The sequence below is a fragment of the Pleurodeles waltl genome, unplaced genomic scaffold (assembly GCF_031143425.1).
Source record: "Pleurodeles waltl isolate 20211129_DDA unplaced genomic scaffold, aPleWal1.hap1.20221129 scaffold_91, whole genome shotgun sequence".
NCBI classification, from domain to species: Eukaryota; Metazoa; Chordata; class Amphibia; order Caudata; family Salamandridae; genus Pleurodeles; species Pleurodeles waltl.
The window spans coordinates 515,983-542,886 of record NW_027150403.1 but is presented as its reverse complement, the minus strand read 5'-3'; the positions used below and the strand labels follow the sequence as shown (position 1 = coordinate 542,886).

At 46.5% G+C, this 26,904-nt stretch overlaps 3 non-coding genes across 3 annotated transcripts; all 3 read right to left on the bottom strand.

The window, feature by feature from the left end:
• Positions 1-3,538: 3,538 nt before the first annotated feature.
• On the bottom strand, positions 3,539-3,610 carry TRNAP-CGG (transfer RNA proline (anticodon CGG)). The gene has a single exon. It is a non-coding gene; the product is annotated as a tRNA-Pro (tRNA).
• A 7,083-nt stretch (positions 3,611-10,693) lies between these two features.
• TRNAP-CGG (transfer RNA proline (anticodon CGG)) lies at positions 10,694-10,765 on the bottom strand. Its single transcript has one exon. It is a non-coding gene; the product is annotated as a tRNA-Pro (tRNA).
• Positions 10,766-14,266: 3,501 nt separating this feature from the next.
• TRNAP-CGG (transfer RNA proline (anticodon CGG)) lies at positions 14,267-14,338 on the bottom strand. Its single transcript has one exon. It is a non-coding gene; the product is annotated as a tRNA-Pro (tRNA).
• Between the last annotated feature and the right edge of the window lie 12,566 nt (positions 14,339-26,904).

Here is a 26,904-nt window from a genome sequence, read left to right as displayed (position 1 = left end):
TATCAATCCACAGGCCTCTAATTTTGTCACATGCCCGAGACCCTGAACTACCCAACATAGTAATACAAGTCGCTTCCTAACACAAACAAGGACTGAGAAATCAACTCATATAAGACGTAGACACTCTCTAACCGACCTTACCATATCTATCATACATATTATCTACCCCTAGATAATTACTTGCTACAGACAGAGAAGTACAGAACGATCTACTCTTAGGCCTGAACAAGCTAGTCTCAGGATACAAAGACCCCCTGCCTACCTCGAGTCTCTTCATTCTACATTCCCCCGCGATTACCCTTCCTCTTTCTCCCTCTTTCTTTCCCTTCTCTCCCCCTCCCCATTTCATATGACTATTTTGTCTCTCCCCTATACCAAGACCAACCCCTCCTACACAACCCTATCCTCGCTCCCCCTCCCCTTACCACCCCCCCCCACCTGTTTTCCACTCTTCTTCAAAATAAGGGTACACAACTCAACTATGCAACTGGGAATTTTTACTTACCTGACAGTACATTTATATATGCTTACAATGGAAATAATTGTGGTAAACGAACAAAAACAATGTTTTGAAAGCTAAACAGTTTGTTTATATGCTGTATGTACCGCCTTATATATTCTTAATAAAACTTTTGAAACTTAAAAAAAAAAAAAAAAAAAAAAAAAAATGCTATGGTGTTGCTGTGGCACACTCACAGCAACACCCATTGCACGCCCCTTCCAGGGAAAGCGCTGCGTGCTAAGGTGCCGTATTTACAAGGTGGTGTTAAGCCACGAAAAGTGGCTGAACGCCATCTTGTAAATACCGCGCAGTGCTTAGTGCCACCGGGGCGTCACTAAAAGTGATGCTCCGCTGGCGATTGGGCCTTGTAAGTCTGCCACCTTATTTGCTCAAGGTGTGTGTTCTTGGTGAGGGCAGGAAAGCTATTTTCGCTCTCATACCTTCCTTCCTTGGCTGGCTTGAATGCGGTAGGCTCAGGCTTCAATGCAAAGGTCAAACAGTGAGCAACTGACTGACGTAAGCTGGCGCAACTCCTCTTGGTGAGCTGTGACAGATGCCCCAGGAGCGTAGTACCTCACGATGGTGAGGGATAGACACAGTCTCTTTTATCTCAGCTTGCCTGTCAGCTGAGTCAGGAAATGCAAATACTGGGAAAAAGCCCAGCGACTTGCTGTTTTTGCTTGGCTTCGAACCAGGGACCTTTGGCATGTGAGGTGCGCATGATAACCACTACACTACACAAACAGACACACTTGCCGGCTTCCTTCATGTGGCTATGCATTGTACTGGAACCACCACACTATGGAAAAAGACACACCTGCTTGCTTTATGTGGCTCTGCATTGGACTGGGATGCAAGGACTGAGGGCCAATGTTCATGACGCTCAAAGCTGAGCCTTCCGGAACACGATCTCTTGCCTTGGAAGAAAGGAACTGGCATCACTTTCATTCCAAGAGGTGATTTCAGAACTGGACCCGAAATTACCATGGAGAAGCACTGTGCATTTAATGTTCCTATGAGCACTGCTGCTCCAGCACAGAAAAGCAGTTGCAAAGAAATCTCGCATACCTTCATGATGCTGAACCATCTCAATGCAGGTATAAAGCATGTATTGCATTGCAACATGACATCTTACAAGAGTGAAAAGCAGAAATACTCCTGTTTAAAACACAGACTGAACCTATAAAGGTAAGGGTTTGTCTGGGATTTGAACCAAGGTCCTCTCACACCCGAAGCAAGAATCATACCCCTATACCAACTAGACTGCTGCTGCAGAGGCATTTGAAACATCTTCTGAAGCGTCTTTCAGAAAAGCAGGGCCATTTGGAGGCTCTCTCTCTAAGCGTGCCATAGCAATTTATGTTTTCTGTCAAGGATTTTTTGTTTGTCTCTAGCAAGGAAAAAGGTAGTCAAGATGCCCTGTGCCAGTGAGCTGAACTAGGGCACTGATGTGAAAAGCAGACCCTTTCTGGTAGTTGTAACCCTCTGCAAGTCCTGGACCCTTGCACCTTAGACTTCCAGACCAGAAGCACTGAAGGGCCTGCTAGCTCTTGAGCCAGAGAAGCATGCCTCTTGGATTCAAGCACACTTGCTCGATCAGGCGAGATTTATAGTAGTGGCTCATAGGCCTGAAACACTCACCTGGGAGACGCAGGGTGGCTGATTTCCCGGAATGGCCCTTGATGGGGAAATCACCTCCTTTCCCCCGCCTCATTTCAGAATTGTGTGCAAGTCGCAAGACAGTGTTCAGGGATTCATGGGTACTGCCTAATCCCAGCTGCCTCTCTGTCTTCTTCATGTAAATTGCAAGTCACAAGGAGGCACCATTGCCAATATGCTCCGCCCACCTAACCAAGAAACCCAGTTTCAGCTTGTCTGCCTGTGTTGTTGCAGGGGCAGTGTCGTCTTTGCCCAAAAGATGGCAGGAGAGACTCACTTCAAACGATAGAATCAACTGCTTAAGTAGAAACCAGCATGGTAGTTACTGTCATAAAGTGCAGCTCTAACAGAAGGTGTGCCTGAGATGCCCCTTCCAGTAATACACAGAATTTTGATTGAGGGCCCAGCCGATGGGTTGGTGGATTTCTCCTCACATGCCACAGCAGCTTCCAAAGATAGTCGTGTGAGGAGCTGGCTGTGCAAGCAGAGCAAGATTTAAGGGAAGAAAACACACCTGTTAGGAGTGGGATTTGAACCCACGCCTCCATGAAGAGACCAGAAGGCTCAGCTTCACTGAAGATCAAGCTCTCTTGAGTCTGGCACCTTAGACCACTCGGCCATCCTGAGAGCCAAAATATTGTGCAGGTCTGACTCTTCAGTCTGCACTTGTTGATGCTGCCGCTTGCAATGTTCCTATCAAAGTCACAGCTTTAAAGGCCCCACAATATAAAATGGCCAAGAAAAAAAAAAAACAGAACAAGAAACAAGGCACATGCACGACCACCGAGGGATGCAGATAACTTTTTATCGTCCTGCAATAGTAAAGCACATTTTACACAGGTCACTAGTTTTTAAAGGTCATTTCTGTCTAAGTGTGCATTGAGAGGGACTGAGGTTTTAGTGAGCAAACACAAAAGCTACTGCTGCCCAGTGTCGAACCGGGGACCTTTTGCGTGTGAGGCAAATGTGATAACCACTACACTACAGAAACAAGCTTGCTGGCTTGACTGAAGGAGCACAGTTCCCCTCATATGTTTGCCCGATTTCCTCTATACTTGATCAGCAGTTGCTCAGAATGCGAGGGGTAAGTGTGAAAAATGCAGCGGTGTCAGCCAGCATGCATACACTCAGACGTCCTGAAAAGTCACAGCTGCGGGCAGAGACAGACAAATATCTGATGCCTAAATGCCAAGAACGCAAGCCTGTGAAATCATCACACAGGGCGGACTGAGAGCAAGCAGGAAGGAAGCCAAGGCATTGTAATCCATTTTTCGCCTGAGGCAAAAAATATGTTTTGCGCAACAATGCTTCGAGTGGAATGAGAAATGTTGAGGGGTTGTGTATTTTGAGCAGGATTTTATTGTTTTCCGCTGAAATAGGCTAGTCCGGGATTTGAACCCGGGACCTCTCGCACCCGAAGCGAGAATCATACCCCTAGACCAACGAGCCTGGGAACAGAAGCTGTACGGCTTCCACCCTGCTCCGAGGGTTGGTGGCAGAGAGTGGGAGACTACATCCCAAACCAAGAAACGCCACATGGTGCTCTCTTCTGCAGTATGACTAGAGTCATTTGCATGGTCGTCATCGAACATGACATAAAAAGCCTCTATCCTTTAGACATTTTGTCCCAGATTTACAAGAAAATGACTGAGCGCGAAGCTGTGCCAAATTTGCAAGCCCCACGCTCCGTCATTTTCAAAATGCAGGGAAGCGCTGTATTTAGTAGAATACAGCACACCCCTGTGCTTCCCCCTGCGCCAGCTCTAAATTAGCTGCTGAGCGCCAACGCAGCCGTTCTTGCACCATGGTACAAGGATGACTGCGTTGAGGGGGAAATTGTTTTTGTGCAGGAAGGGACACCTTCCTGGCCCAAAGAAAAATCTTCAATGGTGATTTGCTCTTACTTCTATGTGTGCTGCAGAATGCAGCACACATAGAGAGAGAAAAAACGAGGAGAAATGAAAACATTTCTCCTCAGTGCGCCACTCTAACGATACCCCTGGGATGGCGTTGGATTTTGGCGCTGACGCAGATTTACGACAACTCCTAAATCTGGAGCAGCATCAAAATGCTATGGTGTTGCTGTGGCACACTCACAGCAACACCCATTGCACGCCCCTTCCAGGGAAAGCGCTGAATGCTAAGGTGCCGTATTTACAAGTTGGTATTAAGCCACAAAAAGTGGCTGAACGCCATCTTGTAAATACCGCGCAGTGCATAGTGCCACCGGGGCGTCACTAAAAGTGATGCTCCGTTGGCGATTGGGCCTTGTAAGTCTGGCACCTTATTTGCTCAAGGTGTGTGTTCTTGGTGAGGGCAGGAAAGCTATTTTCGCTCTCATACCTTCCTTCCTTGGCTGGCTTGAATGCGGTAGGCTCAGGCTTCAATGCAAAGGTCAAACAGTGAGCAACTGACTGACGTAAGCTGGGGAAACTCCTCTTGGTGAGCTGTGACAGATGCCCCAGGAGCGTAGTACCTCACGATGGTGAGGGATAGACACAGTCTCTTTTATCTCAGCTTGCCTGTCAGCTGAATCAGGAAATGCAAATACTGGGAAAAAGCCCAGCGACTTGCTGTATTTGCTTGGCTTCGAACCAGGGACCTTTTGCATGTGAGGTGCGCATGATAACCACTACACTACACAAACAGACACACTTGCCGGCTTGCTTCATGTGGCTATGCATTGTACTGGAACCACCACACTATGGAAACAGACACACCTGCTTGCTTTATGTGGCTCTGCATTGGACTGGGATGCAAGGACTGAGGGCCAATGTTCATGATGCTCAAAGCTGAGCCTTCCGGAACACGATCTCTTGCCTTGGAAGAAAGGAACTGGCATCACTTTCATTCCAAGAGGTGATTTCAGAACTGGACCCGAAATTACCATGGAGAAGCACTGTGCATTTAATGTTCCTATGAGCACTGCTGCTCCAGCACAGAAAAGCAGTTGCAAAGAAATCTTGCATACCTTCATGATGCTGAACCGTCTCAACGCAGGTATAAAGCATGTATTGCATTGCAACATGACATCTTACAAGAGTGAAAAGCAGAAATACTCCTGTTTAAAACACAGACTGAACCTATAAAGGTAAGGGTTTGTCTGGGATTTGAACCAAGGTCCTCTCACACCCGAAGCGAGAATCATACCCCTATACCAACTAGACTGCTGCTGCAGAGGCATTTGAAACATCTTCTGAAGCGTCTTTCAGAAAAGCAGGGCCATTTGGAGGCTCTCTCTCTAAGCGTGCCATAGCAATTGATGTTTTCTGTCAAGGATTTTTTGTTTGTCTCTAGCAAGGAAAGAGGTAGTCAAGATTCTGTGTGCCAGTGAGCTGAACTAGGGCACTGATGTGAAAAGCAGACCCTTTCTGGTAGTTGAAACCCTCTGCAAGTCCTGGACCCTTGCACCTTAGACTTCCAGACCAGAAGCACTGAAGGGCCTGCTAGCTCTTGAGCCAGAGAAGCATGCCTCTTGGATTCAAGCATACTTGCTCGCTCAGCGCTTGATCAGGCTCGATCAGGCGAGATTTATAGTAGTGGCTCATAGGCCTGAAACACTCACCTGGGAGACGCGGGTGGCTGATTTCCCGGAATGGCCCTTGATGGGGAAATCACCTCCTATCCCCGCCTCATTTCAGAATTGTGCGCAAGTCGCAAGACAGTGTTCAGGGGTTCATGGGTACTGCCTAATCCCAGCTGCCTCTCTGTCTTCTTCATGTAAATTGCAAGTTACGAGGAGGCACCATTGCCAATATGCTCCGCCCACCTAACCAAGAAACCCAGTTTGAGCTTGTCTGCCTGTGTTGTTGCAGGGGCAGTGTCTTCTTTGCCCAAAAGGTGGCAGGAGAGACTCACTTCAAACGATAGAATCAACTGCTTAAGTAGAAACCAGCATGGTAGTTACTGTCATAAAGTGCAGCTCTAACAGTAGGTGTGCCTGAGATGCCCGTTCCAGTAATACACAGAATTTTGATTGAGGGCCCAGCCGATGGGTTGGTGGATTTCTCCTCACATGCCACAGCAGCTTCCAAAGATAGTGGTGTGAGGAGCTGACTGTGCAAGCAGAGCAAGATTTAAGGGAAGAAAACACACCTGTTAGGAGTGGGATTTGAACCCACGCCTCCATGAAGAGACCAGAAGGCTCAGCTTCACTGAAGATCAAGCTCTCTTGAGTCTGGCACCTTCGACCACTCGGCCATCCTGACAGCCAAAACATTATGCAGGTCTGACTCTTCAGTCTGCACTTGTTGATGCTGCCGCTTGCAATGTTCCTATCAAAGTCACAGCTTTAAAGGCCCCACAATATAACATGGCCAAGAAAAAAAAAAAAACAGAACAAGAAACAAGGCACATGCACGACCACCGAGGGATGCAGATAACTTTTTATCGTCCTGCAATAGTAAAGCACATTTTACACAGGTCACAAGTTTTTAAAGGTCATTTCTGTCTAAGTGTGCATTGAGAGAGACTGAGGTTTTAGTGAGCAAACACAAAAGCTACTGCTGCCCAGTGTCGAACCAGGGACCTTTTGCGTGTGAGGCAAATGTGATAACCACTACACTACAGAAACAAGCTTGCTGGCTTGACTGAAGGAGCACAGTTCCCCTCATATGTTTGCCTGATTTCCTCTATACTTGATCAGCAGTTGCTCAGAATGTGAGGGGTAAGTGTGAAAATTGCAGCGGTGTCAGCCAGCATGCATACACTCAGACGTCCTGAAAAGTCACAGCTGCGGGCAGAGACAGACAAATATCTGATGCCTAAATGCCAGGAACGCAAGCCTGTGAAATCATCACACAGGGCGCACTGAGAGCAAGCAGGAAGGAAGCCAAGGCATTGTAATCCATTTTTCGCCTGAGGCAAAAAATATGTTTTGCGCAACAATGCTTCGAATGGAATGAGAAATGTTGAGGGGTTGTGTATTTTGAGCAGGATTTGATTGTTTTCCGCTAAAATGGGCTCGTCTGGGATTTGAAGCCGGGACCTCTCGCACCCAAAGCGAGAATCATACCCCTAGACCAACGAGCCTGGGTACAGAAGCGCTATGGCTCCCACCCTGCTCCGAGGGTTGGTGGCAGAGAGTGGGAGACTACATCCCAAAGCAAGAAACGCCACATGGTGCTCTCTTCTGCAGTATGACTAGAGTCATTTGCATGGTCGTCATCGAACATGACATAAAAAGCCTCTATCCTTTAGACATTTTGTCCCAGATTTACAAGAAAATGACTGAGCGCGACGCTGTGCCAAAATTGCAAGCCCCACGCTCCGTCATTTTCAAAATGCAGGGAAGCGCCGTATTTAGTAGAATACAGCGCACCCCTGTGCTTCCCCCTGCGCCAGCTCTAAATTAGCTGCTGAGCGCCAACGCAGCCGTTCTTGCACCATGGTACAAGGATGACTGCGTTGAGGGGGAAATTGTTTTTGTGCAGGAAGGGACACCTTCCTGGCCAAAAGAAAAATCTTCAATGGTGATTTGCTCTTACTTCTATGTGTGCTGCAGAATGCAGCACACATAGAAAGAGAAAAAACGAGGAGAAATGAAAACATTTCTCCTCAGTGCGCCACTCTAACGATACCCCTGGGATGGCGTTGGATTTTGGCGCTGACGCAGATTTACGACAACTCCTGAATCTGAAGCAGCATCAAAATGCTATGGTGTTGCTGTGGCACACTCACAGCAACACCCATTGCACGCCCCTTCCAGGGAAAGCGCTGAATGCTAAGGTGCCGTATTTACAAGGTGGTGTTAAGCCACAAAAAGTGGCTGAACGCCATCTTGTAAATACCGCGCAGTGCATAGTGCCACCGGGGCGTCACTAAAAGTGATGCTCCGTTGGCGATTGGGCCTTGTAAGTCTGGCACCTTATTTGCTCAAGGTGTGTGTTCTTGGTGAGGGCAGGAAAGCTATTTTCGCTCTCATACCTTCCTTCCTTGGCTGGCTTGAATGAGGTAGGCTCAGGCTTCAATGCAAAGGTCAAACAGTGAGCAACTGACTGACGTAAGCTGGCGCAACTCCTCTTGGTGAGCTGTGACAGATGCCCCAGGAGCGTAGTACCTCACGATGGTGAGGGATAGACACAGTCTCTTTTATCTCAGCTTGCCTGTCAGCTGAGTCAGGAAATGCAAATACTGGGAAAAAGACCAGCGACTTGCTGTATTTGCTTGGCTTCGAACCATGGACCTTTTGCATGTGAGGTGCGCATGATAACCACGACACTACACAAACAGACACACTTGCTGGCTTGCTTCATGTGGCTATGCATTGTACTGGAACCACCACACTATGGAAACAGACACACCTGCTTGCTTTATGTGGCTCTGCATTGGACTGGGATGCAAGGACTGAGGGCCAATGTTTATGACGCTCAAAGCTGAGCCTTCCGGAACACGATCTCTTGCCCTGGAAGAAAGGAACTGGCATCACTTTCATTCCAAGAGGTGATTTCAGAACTGGACCCGAAATACCATGGAGAAGCACTGTGCATTTAATGTTCCTATGAGCACTGCTGCTCCAGCACAGAAAAGCAGTTGCAAAGAAATCTTGCATACCTTCATGATGCTGAACCGTCTCAACGCAGGTATAAAGCATGTATTGCATTGCAACATGACATCTTACAAGAGTGAAAAGCAGAAATACTCCTGTTTAAAACACAGACTGAACCTATAAAGGTAAGGGTTTGTCTGGGATTTGAACCAAGGTCCTCTCACACCCGAAGCGAGAATCATACCCCTATACCAACTAGACTGCTGCTGCAGAGGCATTTGAAACATCTTCTGAAGCGTCTTTCAGAAAAGCAGGGCCATTTGGAGGCTCTCTCTCTAAGCGTGCCATAGCAATTGATGTTTTCTGTCAAGAATTTTTTGTTTGTCTCTAGCAAGGAAAGAGGTAGTCAAGATTCCGTGTGCCAGTGAGCTGAACTAGGGCACTGATGTGAAAAGCAGACCCTTTCTGGTAGTTGTAACCCTCTGCAAGTCCTGGACCCTTGCACCTTAGACTTCCAGACCAGAAGCACTGAAGGGCCTGCTAGCTCTTGAGCCAGAGAAGCATGCCTCTTGGATTCAAGCACACTTGCTCGCTCAGCGCTCGATCAGGCGAGATTTATAGTAGTGGCTCATAGGCCTGAAACACTCACCTGGGAGACGCGGGGTGGCTGATTTCCCGGAATGGCCCTTGATGGGGAAATCACCTCCTTTCCCCCGCCTCATTTCAGAATTGTGTGCAAGTCGCAAGACAGTGTTCAGGGGTTCATGGGTACTGCCTACTCCCAGCTGCCTCTCTGTCTTCTTCATGTAAATTGCAAGTCACGAGGAGGCACCATTGCCAATCTGCTCCGCCCACCTAACCAAGAAACCCAGTTTGAGCTTGTCTGCCTGTGTTGTTGCAGGGGCAGTGTCTTCTTTGCCCAAAAGGTGGCAGGAGAGACTCACTTCAAACGATAGAATCAACTGCTTAAGTAGAAACCAGCATGGTAGTTACTGTCATAAAGTGCAGCTCTAACAGAAGGTGTGCCTGAGATGCCCCTTCCAGTAATACACAGAATTTTGATTGAGGGCCCAGCCGATGGGTTGGTGGATTTCTCCTCACATGCCACAGCAGCTTCCAACGATAGTGGTGTGAGGAGCTGGCTCTGCAAGCAGAGCAAGATTTAAAGGAAGAAAACACACCTGTTAGGAGTGGGATTTGAACCCACGCCTCCATGAAGAGACCAGAAGGCTCAGCTTCACTGAAGATCAAGCTCTCTTGAGTCTGGCACCTTAGACCCCTCGGCCATCCTGACATCCAAAACATTGTGCAGGTCTGACTCTTCAGTCTGCACTTGTTGATGCTGCTGCTTGCAATGTTCCTATCAAAGTCACAGCTTTAAAGGCCCCACAATATAACATGGCCAAGAAAAAATAAAAAACAGAACAAGAAACAAGGCACATGCACGACCACCGAGGGATGCAGATAACTTTTTATCGTCCTGCAATAGTAAAGCACATTTTACACAGGTCACAAGTTTTTAAAGGTCATTTCTGTATAAGTGTGCATTGAGAGAGACTGAGGTTTTAGTGAGCAAACACAAAAGCTACTGCTGCCCAGTGTCGAACCAGGGACCTTTTGCATGTGAGGCAAATGTGATAACCACTACACTACAGAAACAAGCTTGTTGGCTTGACTGAAGGAGCACAGTTCCCCTCATATGTTTGCCCGATTTCCTCAATACTTGATCAGCAGTTGCTCAGAATGCGAGGGGTAAGTGTGAAAATTGCAGCGGTGTCAGCCAGGATGCATACACTCAGACGTCCTGAAAAGTCACAGCTGCGGGCAGAGACAGACAAATATCTGATGCCTAAATGCCAGGAACGCAAGCCTGTGAAATCATCACACAGGGCGCACTGAGAGCAAGCAGAAAGGAAGCCAAGGCATTGTAATCCATTTTTCGCCTGAGGCAAAAAATATGTTTTGCGCAACAGTGCTTCGAGTGGAATGAGAAATGTTGAGGGGTTGTGTATTTTGAGCAGGATTTGATTGTTTACCGCTAAAATGGGCTCGTCCAGGATTTGAACCCGGGACCTCTCGCCTCCGAAGCGAGAATCATACAACTAGACCAACGAGCCTGGGCACAGAAGTGCTATGGCTCCCACCCTGCTCCGAGGGTTGGTGGCAGAGAGTGGGAGACTACATCCCAAAGCAAGAAACGCGACATGGTGCTCTCTTCTGCAGTATGACTAGAGTCATTTGCATGGTCGTCATCGAACATGACATAAAAAGCCTCTCTCCTTTAGACATTTTGTCCCAGATTTACAAGAAAATGACTGAGCGCGACGCTCTGCCAAATTTGCAAGCCCCACGCTCCGTCATTTTCAAAATGCAGGGAAGCGCCGTATTTAGTAGAATACAGCGCACCCCTGTGCTTCCGCCTGCGCCAGCTCTAAATTAGCTGCTGAGCGCCAACGCAGCCGTTCTTGCACCATGGTACAAGGATGACTGCGTTGAGGGGGAAATTGTTTCTGTGCAGGAAGGGACACCTTCCTGGCCAAAAGAAAAATCTTCAATGGTGATTTGCTCTTACTTCTATGTGTGCTGCAGAATGCAGCACACATAGAAAGAGAAAAAACGAGGAGAAATGAAAACATTTCTCCTCAGTGCGCCACTCTAACGATACCCCTGGGATGGCGTTGGATTTTGGCGCTGACGCAGATTTACGACAACTCCTAAATCTGGAGCAGCATCAAAATGCTATGGTGTTGCTGTGGCACACTCACAGCAACACCCATTGCACGCCCCTTCCAGGGAAAGCGCTGAATGCTAAGGTGCCGTATTTACAAGGTGGTGTTAAGCCACAAAAAGTGGCTGAACGCCATCTTGTAAATACCGCGCAGTGCATAGTGCCACCGGGGCGTCACTAAAAGTGATGCTCCGTTGGCGATTGGGCCTTGTAAGTCTGGCACCTTATTTGCTCAAGGTGTGTGTTCTTGGTGAGGGCAGGAAAGCTATTTTCGCTCTCATACCTTCCTTCCTTGGCTGGCTTGAATGCGGTAGGCTCAGGCTTCAATGCAAAGGTCAAACAGTGAGCAACTGACTTACGTAAGCTGCCGCACCTCCTCTTGGTGAGCTGTGACAGATGCCCCAGGAGCGTAGTACCTCACGATGGTGAGGGATAGATACAGTCTCTTTTATCTCAGCTTGTCTGTCAGCTGAGTCAGGAAATGCATATACTGGGAAAAAGCCCAGCGACTTGCTGTATTTGCTTGGCTTCGAACCAGGGACCTTTTGCATGTGAGGTGCGCATGATAACCACTACACTACACAAACAGACACACTTGCCGGCTTGCTTCATGTGGCTATGCATTGTACTGGAACCACCACACTATGGAAACAGACACACCTGCTTGCTTTATGTGGCTCTGCATTGGACTGGGATGCAAGGACTGAAGGCCAATGTTCATGACGCTCAAAGCTGAGCCTTCCGGAACACGATCTCTTGCCTTGGAAGAAAGGAACTGGCATCACTTTCATTCCAAGAGGTGATTTCAGAACTGGACCCGAAATTACCATGGAGAAGCACTGTGCATTTAATGTTCCTATGAGCACTGCTGCTCCAGCACAGAAAAGCAGTTGCAAAGAAATCTTGCATACCTTCATGATGCTGAACCGTCTCAACGCAGGTATAAAGCATGTATTGCATTGCAACATGACATCTTACAAGAGTGAAAAGCAGAAATACTCCTGTTTAAAACACAGACTGAACCTATAAAGGTAAGGGTTTGTCTGAGTTTGAACCAAGGTCCTCTCACACCCGAAGCGAGAATCATACCCTATACCAACTAGACTGCTGCTGCAGAGGCATTTGAAACATCTTCTGAAGCGTCTTTCAGAAAAGCTGGGCCATTCGGAGGCTCTCTCTCTAAGCGTGCCATAGCAATTGATGTTTTCTGTCAAGGATTTTTTGTTTGTCTCTAGCAAGGAAAGAGGTAGTCAAGATGCCCTGTGCCAGTGAGCTGAACTAGGGCACTGATGTGAAAAGCAGACCCTTTCTGATAGTTGTAACCTTCTGCAAGTCCTGGACCCTTGAACCTTAGACTTCCAGACCAGAAGCACTGAAGGGCCTGCTAGCTCTTGAGCCAGAGAAGCATGCCTCTTGGATTCAAACACACTTGCTCACTCAGCGCTCGATCAGGCGTGATTTATAGTAGTGGCTCATAGGCCTGAAACACTCACCTGGGAGACGCGGGGTGGCTGATTTCCCGGAATGGCCCTTGATGGGGAAATCACCTCCTTTCCCCCGCCTCATTTCAGAATTGTGTGCAAGTCGCAAGACAGTGTTCAGGGGTTCATGGGTACTGCCTACTCCCAGCTGCCTCTCTGTCTTCTTCATGTAAATTGCAAGTCACGAGGAGGCACCATTGCCAATATGCTCCGCCCACCTAACCAAGAAACCCAGTTTGAGCTTGTCTGCCTGTGTTGTTGCAGGGGCAGTGTCTTCTTTGCCCAAAAGGTGGCAGGAGAGACTCACTTCAAACGATAGAATCAACTGCTTAAGTAGAAACCAGCATGGTAGTTACTGTCATAAAGTGCAGCTCTAACAGAAGGTGTGCCTGAGATGCCCCTTCCAGTAATACACAGAATTTTGATTGAGGGCCCAGCCGATGGGTTGGTGGATTTCTCCTCACATGCCACAGCAGCTTCCAAAGATAGTGGTGTGAGGAGCTGGCTGTGCAAGCAGAGCAAGATTTAAGGTAAGAAAACACACCTGTTAGGAGTGGTATTTGAACCCACGCCTCCATGAAGAGACCAGAAGGCTCAGCTTCACTGAAGATCAAGCTCTCTTGAGTCTGGCACCTTAGACCACTCGGCCATCCTGACAGCCAAAACATTGTGCAGGTCTGACTCTTCAGTCTGCACTTGTTGATGCTGCCGCTTGCAATGTTCCTATCAAAGTCACAGCTTTAAAGGCCCCACAATATAACATGGCCAAGAAAAAAAAAAAAAACAGAACAAGAAACAAGGCAGATGCACGACCACCGAGGGATGCAGATAACTTTTTAGCGTCCTGCAATAGTAAAGCACATTTTACACATGTCACACGTTTTTAAAGGTCATTTCTGTCTAAGTGTGCATTGAGAGAGACTGAGGTTTTAGTGAGCAAACACAAAAGCTACTGCTGCCCAGTGTCGAACCGGGGACCTTTTGCGTGTGAGGTAAATGTGATAACCACTACACTACAGAAACAAGCTTGCTGGCTTGACTGAAGGAGCACAGTTCCCCTCATATGTTTGCCCGATTTCCTCTATACTTGATCAGCAGTTGCTCAGAATGCAAGGGGTAAGTGTGAAAATTGCAGCGGTGTCAGCCAGCATGCATACACTCAGACGTCCTGAAAAGTCACAGCTGCGGGCAGAGACAGACAAATATCTGATGCCTAAATGCCAGGAACGCAAGCCTGTGAAATCATCACACAGGGCGCACTGAGAGCAAGCAGGAAGGAAGCCAAGGCATTGTAATCCATTTTTCGCCTGAGGCAAAAAATATGTTTTGCGCAACAATGCTTCGAGTGGAATGAGAAATGTTGAGGGGTTGTGTATTTTGAGCAGGATTTGATTGTTTTCCGCTAAAATAGGCTCGTCTGGGATTTGAACCCGGGACCTCTCGCACCCGAAGCGAGAATCACACCCCTAGACCAACGAGCCTGGGCACAGAAGCGCTACGGCTCCCACCATGCTCCGAGGGTTGGTGGCAGAGAGTGGGAGACTACATCCCAAAGCAAGAAACGCCACATGGTGCTCTCTTCTGCAGTATGACTAGAGTCATTTGCATGGTCGTCATCGAACATGACATAAAAAGCCTCTATCCTTTAGACATTTTGTCCCAGATTTACAAGAAAATGACTGAGCGCGACGCTGTGCCAAATTTGCAAGCCCCACGCTCCGTCATTTTCAAAATGCAGGGAAGCGCCGTATTTAGTAGAATACAGCGCACCCCTGTGCTTCCCCCTGCGCCAGCTCTAAATTAGCTGCTGAGCGCCAACGCAGCCGTTCTTGCACCATGGTACAAGGATGACTGCGTTGAGGGGGAAATTGTTTTTGTGCAGGAAGGGACACCTTCCTGGCCCAAAGAAAAATCTTCAATGGTGATTTGCTCTTACTTCTATGTGTGCTGCAGAATGCAGCACACATAGAAAGAGAAAAAACGAGGAGAAATGAAAACATTTCTCCTCAGTGCGCCACTCTAACGATACCCCTGGGATGGCGTTGGATTTTGGCGCTGACGCAGATTTACGACAACTCCTAAATCTGGAGCAGCATCAAAATGCTATGGTGTTGCTGTGGCACACTCACAGCAACACCCATTGCACGCCCCTTCCAGGGAAAGCGCTGAATGCTAAGGTGCCGTATTTACAAGGTGGTGTTAAGCCACAAAAAGTGGCTGAACGCCATCTTGTAAATACAGCGCAGTGCATAGTGCCACCGGGGCGTCACTAAAAGTGATGCTCCGTTGGCGATTGGGCCTTGTAAGTCTGGCACCTTATTTGCTCAAGGTGTGTGTTCTTGGTGAGGGCAGGAAAGCTATTTTCGCTCTCATACCTTCCTTCCTTGGCTGGCTTGAATGCGGTAGGCTCAGGCTTCAATGCAAAGGTCAAACAGTGAGCAACTGATGACGCAGAAATGAAGGTTTTACATTTATTAGCGCATAAACGTAGTGCCGCAATAATCAAGTGTGACTTTAACCGAACTAATAAAGATTGTACGGGGACAAATGTGCCCTCAGAGTAGTTCGCCAACATTTATAAGCGTGCTTTATATAACGTGATGTATTAGAATTGTACTAATCTGACATAACCGTAAACGTGTGCCATGATTTGCTTGTTTGAAATGTTTTAACTTAGCATAACTTTAGTGGAGGCTTCGGCCTAGTTGCCTTGTCTCACGGTTTAGATGCTCGTGTTTTTCTAATGTGCTAATAAAACGTGTATTCCTGCTTGAAGCTGTACTTTTCCAGTGAGATCGGTTCACATGCTTATCTTTAAGGTTTCGTGCCAGCCTGGCATCTTCTTCTTTGCTCCAAGGTCAATCTGCAGGTGCAGACAATGGAAGCTCTGAAAGTGAGTTAATTGGTAAAATATGTTGCAACTTACGTTCCCGACTCCAAGGATAATGTATGCCTAGGTAGAAGCTTGTGAATTGTTGTTTTTGATTGGACAATTTGAAGCCAACCTATGAACCCTCCAATGGAAGACCCTACTGGACTTGAACTGTTGTTTATTTAAACCTGGTGCACAAGAAGAAAGCAGCCATTAGCCATTAGCCATCGGACATTAGCCATTCCATTGCAGCCATTATGGCCCATCTTGCCGACCTCGTCATTTTGCCATCTTCTACGATGCCAATTGATGTTCGACGCCATTTTGAATGAGACTTTGATGCTTTCTCTAATCGAGAGAAAGAGACTTTAAGTAATTCTCGCCCTAGAGACTTTAACTTTGATCTGCCCCTTTGCATAAAGTAGTAGTTTTGTCCTTTTATCTTGCCGCTGTGAGGCAATTGCCCCGTCCACCCTGCCCCCTTTGCCCCGTCCCATGCAGATCGAAACCGGTACCTGTGAGACGAAGACTTCCTTGAATGCTGATTGAATTTGGTAAATATGAAAGGAAAATGTACAATTGCATTGTGTTTCTTTTTAGGTAACCAACTGCTGATTTTTGAAAAAGAGCCCTAGTTAGGAGTTTTCCAAATCAATGTTGCTAAATTGTTTTTGCATGAAGTCCCACATGCAGATGCTAATTTGAGGTTAGATGAGGATTCATTTGTTGCACGATGCAATTTGAGACCTTGTTATGCTGACTAATGTATGCAATTAGCTCATTACAGATTAAAGTTTTAGTGGTTTGCGTTGCTATTATCGAATGCATTGTTATTCAAATGCTGCATAGATTGCATCTTTTCCGCCGTTATGGACAGCTATTAATGTTCATTTACATATATCATTTGGTGTTGAGACACATTTATATTGTGCTAGCTTTGTTAATATAGGGAAATAAATTCATTAACTTTGAATGAACTGGTGTGGTTATTCATGGCCGAAAGGTCATGGTTCGCCGAAATGTTTTCTGGATTAATTGTGAAGTGTTATGTTGATCAGGGCATTGCTTATGTTCGTTATTGATTATTGATTAGATTAAATTGACTAATCTCGGGTGAAGAGAGCCCCACTTGGTCAAAAGATTCATCGACCCAAGAGCGTCCAAATACAGGTAATTTATTAGTACGGAACGCTCTATCAGTAGATGGTAGCAGAGGACGGTTTCGCCCTTTGGGACCCCACTCGAGAGGTAATGGTTTCGACTTTTGGGACCCCACTCGAGAGGTAATGGTTTCGCCCTTTGGGACCCCACTCGAGAGGTAACGGTTTCGCCCTTTGGGACCCCGCTCGAGAGGTAACGGTTGCGCTCTTTGAGACCCCACTCGAGAGGTATATGGTGTTGAATTAGATTTTTCTTGGGTAAAACAGATTGAGAGAATGATGATGCCCTAAGCCCCCGCGACTTTCCCGGGATCTCAGAGCTTGCGAATGGAGAGAATGGAGGTGTGAAATCGGCGTTGGCGGTACTAGTGACGGTATGAGTGAAGTCAGGGTTTTGCGCTTGCACAGCTTATTGCCGCAGATTGTTTGAAAAGGTTGCGAGGATTTTAGAGAATAGCGGAGGTGCGACTCCGAGTGTGAGAGTAGGGAAGTCGTCGAACTTCATGTGCATGTGGCGCTTTGTGCAGAAAAAGGTCCACGTGGTTGTTGTTTTTGAGACGGGCCCTGCGAGGTCAAGAGACTCCGGAGTATGTTGAAAAGTGTATGAGACACTTGTTTTATGTTGTGGTCTGGTCGGTTTAATAGGTTGACCGGGCGTGGTCAACGAGTCGGTACGTGTGTTAAGGAAGTGAAAGAAAACTTCGACTTCGGGCTTTGACAAATTCTAAGTGCACTAGAATAGATCATTGACAAGTTGAGAGCAGAGTCTGCGGGTCAGGATTTGCTTGCGAAAGTGGGGACCGAGAAAGATGGAATAACTGCCGAGGCTAGTGAAAAATCCCTAAGGTCCTGAAGCGATTGTGTTACCCTTCCTGTAGTAAACCGACAGATCTGTTTTATTATTATTTGGTTGCTCGCGATACATGCCAGAAGTTGTTACGAGAGGAGCGGAGTGAAGGAGGACAAGCCTCGAGGCTTTGTCAGCCGCAGTGTGTGTGAGTGTGACATCACTAGGAGCCACGCTGGGATAGGTTGGTTGCAAAGAAGGGCCGCGCACGGATTGGACGCAGTCCGTGGGGCTCGATTGGAAGGGGAAAGGCAAGCGAAGAGTATTCCGGGAATTAAAGTCACTTATTGATTACAAACTTTGTGAAATAAAAGACGAGAAAATGAAATTTTTTAAAGCATTAAAGAGTGCGATGAAGGGGGGGTCTTACATTAAAGCAAGCGTAGGAGAGGAGACGCCACCCGAAGGTACACCAGCTTACATTGTAATGGAGGAAAAGGGGGTAGCTCCGTGCCTTTGGCTAAAGCAATGGCACAAGCTGACAGAGAAACATGGGAGCGTAGCGTTCCCGATCCATGGGACATTCAATATAAAGATCCTAGAGAATTTGAGATTTGCGATGTATGACATGAAGGTATCTCCAAGGCCAGCACAGTTTGAGGCTCTAGTGATTTGGGAACTAATGGCTAGACAGCAACAGCAAAAGAAGTTCGAGACCAGGATAAGAAAGGTAGAAAAGGCACTAGCGGACGCTAGGTGGGATAATGCACAGAAGGTGTGGAGGTCAGATATATTGCAGGGGATAAAATTGTTTCCCGCAATTGCTAAGGAAGAAGAGGCGACAGGCAAGAAAGCTACCTGTAAGACAAACAGGAGGTGTTTCAAAGATAGAGAGGACGAGGAAAAGTTAAGGAGAGAAGAAGAGTCAGAGGATGAGGAGTTCATCATGCAATTGCTGAACGACAGTCCACCACCTTATGCAGAGAGTGGACAAGGTCCAAGTACCAGTTCTGCCCCTCCGGCACCGGTACAGAATAATGAAACTCCGAGTTCAGAAACGCCATCGGGATCTAAGGACCCGAGTTTACTGTTCACCCCGCAGATACCGCAGGTTAGGAGAATATATCCAGGTGTGCCTATATTGAAAACAGCAGAAAATTATCAGCCGCAGGTCCCAAGGTACTACAGCAGTGACAACAGTACGGGAATGATTCTAGATCCAACCGTAATGGGAGTACAGAATGGTCGCAACCCAACATTGGCACAAGCTGAATCAACCCAGTTTTTGATGCCTCAAAAGCAGATGCAGGGGGGAACCGCACATGCTCAGATGACGGGGAGTCAGACGGGCATGCCGGCAATGATGACCCATAGTGTGGGAATGAACATGCCTCAGAACATGGGGAATGGACAGAACCCAGATGCGATATCCCTACCCATTACTGTAGGTCCACCGGTACCTTTGTACATTCAGCCTAACTCAGGTATGAGCGGTCAAGGATCAATGGTGCAGAGTGGGACGGAAAGGAGGTGCATAGAAAACACTCCAGAGACTACTCCGATAGCGGCTCTGCCAACTGGATTTGGGTCCTTGATGGAGTTTAGTCCCATATGTGCTCAGTCAACAGTGGTGAGGTCGAGTCCCCCACTGATGATACCGCTATCATCGAACACTGAAAGGTTGCCGCAACCATCAATGGCAGTTGATGTGAATGCTACACTGATGGGGTTGAATGCGCAACAGCTGACACAGTGGTTCAACAGTCTGAATTCCACACAAAGCTCAGCCAGTGGGAAGGGAGAAGACTATCTGAATAAGGTCAGGTTGAACATGGAAGCAGAAGAATTGGTGGAAGGGACTATGGGTTTGAATAGGTTAGAGTCCTACTCGGAAGAAGAGCTGAGGTATCTATGTCCTAGGATTACGAGAGAAGTGAACAAGGTACATAGAAGGTTGCAAGAAATAGCTGACAAAAACGGGGTTGAGATAGACAAGACAAAACACTTGAGCAGGAGCTATAGATTGGATTTCGGGACCACAGACTTTGAACACATGAGGTCAGCAGGCATGAAAACGCACCTTAGATAATTGCTGCAGAGTGCACAAGTGTGGAGGTGCTTAGACAAATGGGAAAGCAGATGGGCAAAGAAAAAGGAAAAGAGGAAAGACAGTGTCCCAGAGCATAAGGAGAAAAGACCGCAGAGTAGTGATGCAATAACCATGTTACCAATGAGGGAGACAGCAGGGGGAAAATTAATACATGTACCGTGGCACAGAAGCGACATTCAGTCTTTTACGGATTATTTTCCCAAACTGAGAGAGAAACCGATTGAATGGTATCAACAGACTGATAGGTTTGTGAAGCTTGCAAAATGTCTTTGGGAAGACCTGAACACCCTCTTTGAGATTGTGGTTCCGGCAGATTTGTGGGAAGACTGCAAAAGGGCTGTAGGTTGGCCGACAAGTGAACCAGAGAGAGACAGGGATACGGGTGCACCGTCACCTATGGTAATGAGCTTGTACTATAAGGTGATTGAGCATTTGAAGACGAAGGTTGCCGCGAAAAATGTGGATTGGCAGAAGATTGATCGAACTGCCCAAGAGGCTAAAGAGTCGATTCATGGTTACTATGAGAGGTTGTTGAAGGCGTTCAAGAACTACAGTGGCACGGAAACAATAGAGGCGAAGGACATGCTTCATTTTGTGTTTAGATTTGTGGAAGGGCTGAGACCAGAGATAAGTCAGATGATAAAGACGCATTTGATTTGTTGGCAGTCGAAACCTATTGATGAGGTGTTGAATTATGCGAAATACTGTAGCGACGAAATTGAAGTGAAACAGAAAAGGTTGAAAGAGAAAGTGATGGTGATGCAACTTAAAGCAGCTCAGACAGGTCTGCAAGGGTTGCAAGGGTTCCAACAGCAGATACCGCAGCCGCAGGGAAATATGGTGTTTCAGCCACAGGCAAGAGGCAGAGGCAGAGGAGGCTTTGGGAGTAATGGTCCGGATTTGAACACTGTTGCAATTCCGAATGGTGTGCAGGCAATGAAAAGGGTGATGCCGTGTCACGTGTGCGGAATCGTCGGGCATTGGAAACGCGAGTGCCCGATGGTGATGCAGGAAGGTGCAGGTGTTGGTCAGCAAAACAATGATGTCAATGCATTCCAGACAATGAGGGGACCGAAAATGAGAGGTCCAAACCCAAATTTTCAGACCATAAATCAGCTGCAGGGATTACAGCCCATGCAGCCGCAGCAGATGCAGATGCCCCGTATGCAGATGACGCAAATGCAGCCAATGCAACAGCAGTTTCCCATGGTACCTAATCAGCAAATGCAAATACCTTTGGCACCAGTGAGTCAGCAGCAAGTGATGGTTCCTCCACAGGTCTCGGGTCAGGTGATGAATACAAATGGCACCGTACAACAGTTCCCATTAAACAGTGAGAATGGAATAAACAATGTATGGGAGAGTGAAAGTTCAGATGAGGAGGGAAATTGTGTGCTTGCAGCATCCTTGGAAGTTGATCAAAAGGGTCCATATGTGGAGGGAAGAGTTATGGGTCATCGTGTTTCATTCTTGGTTGACACAGGAGCCACACGTTCAACTGTTAGGAGCATTGAAGTACCAAATTTGCCACTCTCAGGGAGAACAGTTCAAGTAGTGGGAGTAGCAAACAGGCACCTGACGAACCCAATCACAGATCCAGTACAAGTCAGAATTGGTAACTATCAAGGGTTACATAAATTTGTGGTATGTGACTCAAGCCCGATAGCACTGTTAGGGAGAGACCTATTGTGCAAATTGGGATGTTCGATTATGTGTTCGAACGATGGAATTAGAATTCAGACGAGGAGTGATGGGGAAGAAGAGGACAGTGTAGAAGGGGATGAGATGGAAACTGTCGATTAAGAATATCCTCTGATTAACCTTTTTCCGATGATAACTGAAGAAGATATTCCAGCTGAATTACGGGAAACAGTCGGAAAGGAAGTGTGGGATGTGACAGGAAAAGAGGTGGGATTGGTGAAAGGAGTGGAACCAGTGAAAGTGACCGTAAAACCCAATGTAACCTTTCCCCAGACCCCACAATACCACATGGCACAAGACACCCTCATGAAAGTCGCCCAACTCATTGACGAGTTTGTAAAACAGGGAGTACTGAAAGAAGTGTTAAGCAGTCCATGTAATTCACCAATCATGGGACTAATAAAGCCGAGTGGAAAGGTCCGAATCGTGCAGGACTTGAGGAAAATAAATGACATCATAATTAAATGCTGCCCTGTAGTACCGAATCCAGCTGTGATAATGTTTCAAGTCCCTTGCGATGCCGAGTGGTTCTCAGTCATTGACTTGTCACAAGCATTCTTTTCGGTGCCTCTTCATGAGGACAGCCAATTTCTCTTTTGTTTCAAATTCTTAGACAGAGTTTACAGTTGGTGTCGAATTCCTCAAGGGTTTTCGGAGTCACCGTCAATTTTCAATCAGATTCTAAAGAAAGACTTGGAAGCGTTAGAATTGCCATTCGAGTCAACCCTAGTACAGTACATCGATGACTTACTGATTGCATCTAAGACAGAAAGTGGCTGCACAGCCGACACCATTGCTCTACTGAACCATTTGGGAAGGAATGCACACAAGGTGTCTCCTTCAAAGTTGCAGTTCTGTCAGAAGAAAGTAAAATACTTGGGTCATCAAATAGAGAAAGGGTCACGGAGAATAATGAAGGAAAGAATAACAAGAGTACTTCAAATGAGTCCACCAAAGACGAGGAGGGAGGTGAGGAAGTTTTTGGGGATGGTGAGCTACTGTCGCCAGTGGATTCCCAACTTTTCAACTCTAGCAAAGCCTTTACTGAAACTGACCCAGAAGGATGCCTTGGATGAAATTGAGCTGAAAGGAGATGAGATGGATGCTTTTATTGAATTGAAAGAATGCATGTGCAGGGCTCCAGCTTTAGGTATGCCTGATTACACAAAGCCTTTCACATTGTTTTGTCATGAACGTGATGCATGTTCTTTGTCTGTCTTGACCCAAGCCCATGGTGGCATAAACAGACCGGTAGTGTATTTTTCAGCTACTTTGGATCCGGTCGCAGCAGCACTGCCAGGGTGTTTGCGCGCCGTAGCAGCAGTTGGTATCAGCCTCACTCAGAGTGAAGGAATAGTGATGGGACACCCATTAACAGTCATGGTCCCTCACTCAGTTGAGATACTTTTGACCCGCTCCCGAAAGGAACACATGACTGGAGCAAGACTCACAAGGTATGAAACAATAATTCTGGGCTCACCGAATGTGCAGCTGAAAAGGTGCACTACGTTGAATCCAGCAACCTTGCTTCCCGGTGAAAATGCTGAAATTGAGAACGCTGAAGACGTCGAGCACGACTGCCTTCAGGTGACTGAATTTTGCACAAAACCCCGACCTGATATTAGGGATACTAAGCTTGATGAAAATGACCATATTATTTTTGTTGATGGTTCATGTCTAAGAGATGGGTTGGGAATTTTGAAAGCAGGATATGCTGTATGTACTGTAACAGGTGTCTTGGAAGCATCCTGGCTTCAAGGAGTCTATTCCGCACAAGTAGCAGAGCTTGTAGCCCTTACAAGAGCATGCCAACTGTCTACATTGATGAAGGTTACCATTTACACTGACAGTCAGTACGGGTTTGGAATTGTGCACGACTTTGGGCAACTATGGTCACAGAGAGGTTTCCTGACCTCTTCAGGGTCCCCAGTGAAAAACGGGGAGAGAATAAGGGAATTGTTACACGCCATTCAGAGGCCAGCCGAAATTGCAGTGGTAAAGTGTAGTGCTCATACAAAAGGACAGGACTATGTTTCTCTGGGAAATACATATGCGGATCAAGTCGCAAGATTTTGTGCCTTGAACTGTATATTGCTCAGGGATGAATGGAATTTGATAAGTGAACCAGAACTCGAACCAGCTGAAGCATTTGCCTTGAAGGTCGTGGATACAATGGATGAACTAAAAGCATTACAGAATAGCGTCAGGGAGGATGAAAGAGCTTCCTGGATTAAGTCACAATGTACAAGGAGACCAGATGAGTTATGGGTTTCAAATGAGGGAAAATTTGTTTTACCAAATAGTCTCTTATCGCAGCTAGCGCGGTTCTATCATGGGCAGGCTCACCTAGGGAGAGATGCCATGATAAGATTGTTCAAAACTGATTGGTTTAACCCCAGATTCCGTCAAGTTGCAGAAGCAGTTTGCCATCGTTGTGTCATTTGTCAGCAGATGAACCCAGGCAAGGGAACGGTTGTGAACGTGAGCCACATTGGCAGGGCGGGTGGCCCGTTCAGCAGAATGCAGATGGACTTTATTGAGATGCCTGTGCATGGGGGTCTGAAGTATGTGTTGGTGATTGTGTGCATTTTTAGTCACTGGATTGAAGCATACCCCACACGTAGAAATGACAGCCTTACAGTTGCAAAACTATTGTTGAGGGAGTTGATACCACGTTTCGGATTCCCGATCTCTTTAGAATCAGATAGATAAAGTCACTTCAATAACGAGGTGATAAAGTTACTTTGCGCAGCGCTGAACATTGAGCAAAAACTGCATTGTAGCTATCGCCCTGAAGCCTCAGGACTGGTGGAACAGATGAATGGTACACTGAAATCAAGAATGGCGAAAATATGTGCATCGACAAATTTGAAATGGCCTGACGCATTGCCTTTGGTGTTAATGTCAATGAGAAACACCCCTGACAGAAAGACTGGATTGTCCCCGCACGAAATTCTCATGGGCAGGGCCATGAGACTTCCTGCAGTTCCCGCAAACGCGCTTTTGAATATTACAGATGATATGGTGTTAGACTACTGCAAAGGTCTGGCTGACGTGGTTCGCTCTTTCTCTAACCAGGTGGAAGCAACCACCTTGTCACCGATCCAAGGTCCAGGACACACACTGAAAGCAGGTGACTGGGTCGTGATAAAGAAGCATGTGAGGAAGTCGTGTCTGGAACCCCGTTGGAAAGGCCCTTTCCAAGTGATCCTGACGACCACTACCGCTGTGAAGTGTGCGGGAGTTCCCAACTGGATTCACGCCAGTCATACAAAGAAGGCGTTGTGTCCCACAGATGAGGAAGTTGAAGCACTGAAACTGCCAGTACCTGATAACAAAGTGCCGAGCGCTGAGACAGAGCAAAACAGAACTAGAAGCGAACAGGCAGAAATAGAAGAGAGAGAAATATTCTCTGAGGACGAAACAACCGATTCACTTGGGGAAGACCAAGGAGAAACCTCAGACAGCGACGAAGCAGCTGAAGGTAGCAAAGAGCCTGAAGCAGCTGAAGGTAACAAAGAGCCTGAAGCAGCTGAAGGTAACAAAGAGCCTGAAGAAAGTAACGGTGACAAAGGGCTCGAAAGAGGTGAAGAAGCAGGAGAGCCTGATCAGAGGAGGGCTTTCCCAGAAGCAGACGGTACAGAAAAAGAAAAGAAAAACCTGATTGACTCCCCAGAAGGAGGGGTCAAGGCAGAACAGAACGAAACTGTTCAAACTTCCTTAGAAGAGATCGCAGGTCCATCAAGTGGACACAGTGCAAAGAGAAGACCAAATATATCACCAGTAAAACTAAGAACTAGAGAAACGTTGAACGACAGTGAAGGGCCAAGAGTGAAAGAGAAAAGAAAGGAAGTGTCTGTCGTGGTACCAACATCAAGTGAAGAAAAAGACTTGGCCAAAGAGGAAAGTACCAGTGAGGCAGAATCGAAGAGAGATGCAAAATTGAAAAGGAAAAGGATACCAAACAGGAGATATTCCGGTCCAGAATGGGCATATGTAGTCAATGACGATTGGACCGACGAATTTGTATCTCTTAGCCTCGAGAACGAAGAAGAAGAGATACCAATAGAAAAGAAAAGTTTTATGGACACTATTGATTGAAAGGGTGATAAATGACATTGCTTGCTATAATCTAACGTGATACAACCAGCTGAGACATTGCTAAACCGGATGAGACATTTGCTAACTTGATAAGACTTTGATAACCTGATTGACTCTTAAACCCGATTTGAGACAACATTGCTAACTGATAAAAGACTGAGTTATTGCCGAATTGAGACAAATGCTGCTAACCGATAAGTGACTGGGCTCCTGAAGAAAACTGTGTGAACATTGCGCTCGTTCAGCTTTGTAACTAATTGCTAAATCGTTTCTTTATAAGTGCTTCTAGCTCTCTGATTCTATACAGATCATGACTAAGTACGCTACATAAAACAGTAGAGTGAAATATTGTAAATATGCGTGTATAGGCTTGATAACTGCATGTGTACTAATAATAATGGCAATAGTGCTTGCAACGCGTGGTAAGGGTGAGAATGAGAAAATTGATGCTTCTACTTCTGCTCCTGTTATTGTCACTGAACTAACCGCATTGAAAAGACTAGAATTAGATGAGAGACACTTGCATGATAAGAAGGAACTTTCGTATAATGTTTTCTATCGCCTACTAACAGAATATGTTGAGACTATGGATGCGAAAGATTGTTATGTGTGTACACAGATACCGACATCGGTAACGGAAGGGGTGACTTATCACCACATGCCTCTTACATATGGGATTACATGTAGTTTAGTAACTTCTAGATTTTATGGTCAAACTAACATACAGTATTTTTATTCAAATTATGATGTTACCTTTGCATATGTTCCTATAATAACGCAACTAAGCCAGATTGCTAACAATTGGGATGCTAAAATAATGAGGGAATTTTTCGAGCCAATGCAACCTTTTGAAACAGCTCACGCTCATAGGGAAAACCTTACCTGCTCGCTCTCTGCAGTAGAAATAAGCTTTTTAGATCGCACAGATGATAGAAGGGCACAAATGAATGCGAAATTAGAAAAAGAGCTAAGTAAGAGGACTTCAGTAGATAATTATGCTTTTGCCGCAATAAAAACACAAGGAAAAATAGCTTTAGACGCTTGGCATGTAGGGAAATTTTGTATATATCGTGGTGAATCTTATTATGATAACATTTTCGTGGGAGCGAGTGAATGTAAACATACGTTTATCTTTAAGGCCAAATGGACATTCATGCTGAACGGACTTGACCCTGTCATACCTGGTGTATATTACATTTGTGGGCATAATGCCTATTATCGTCTTCCAAAGGGATGGTGGGGGAGATGTTATTTGGGTACAGTGTTCCCAAAGGTTTATCAACTGGATGACCTATCGGTGATTCCAAAGACGACTG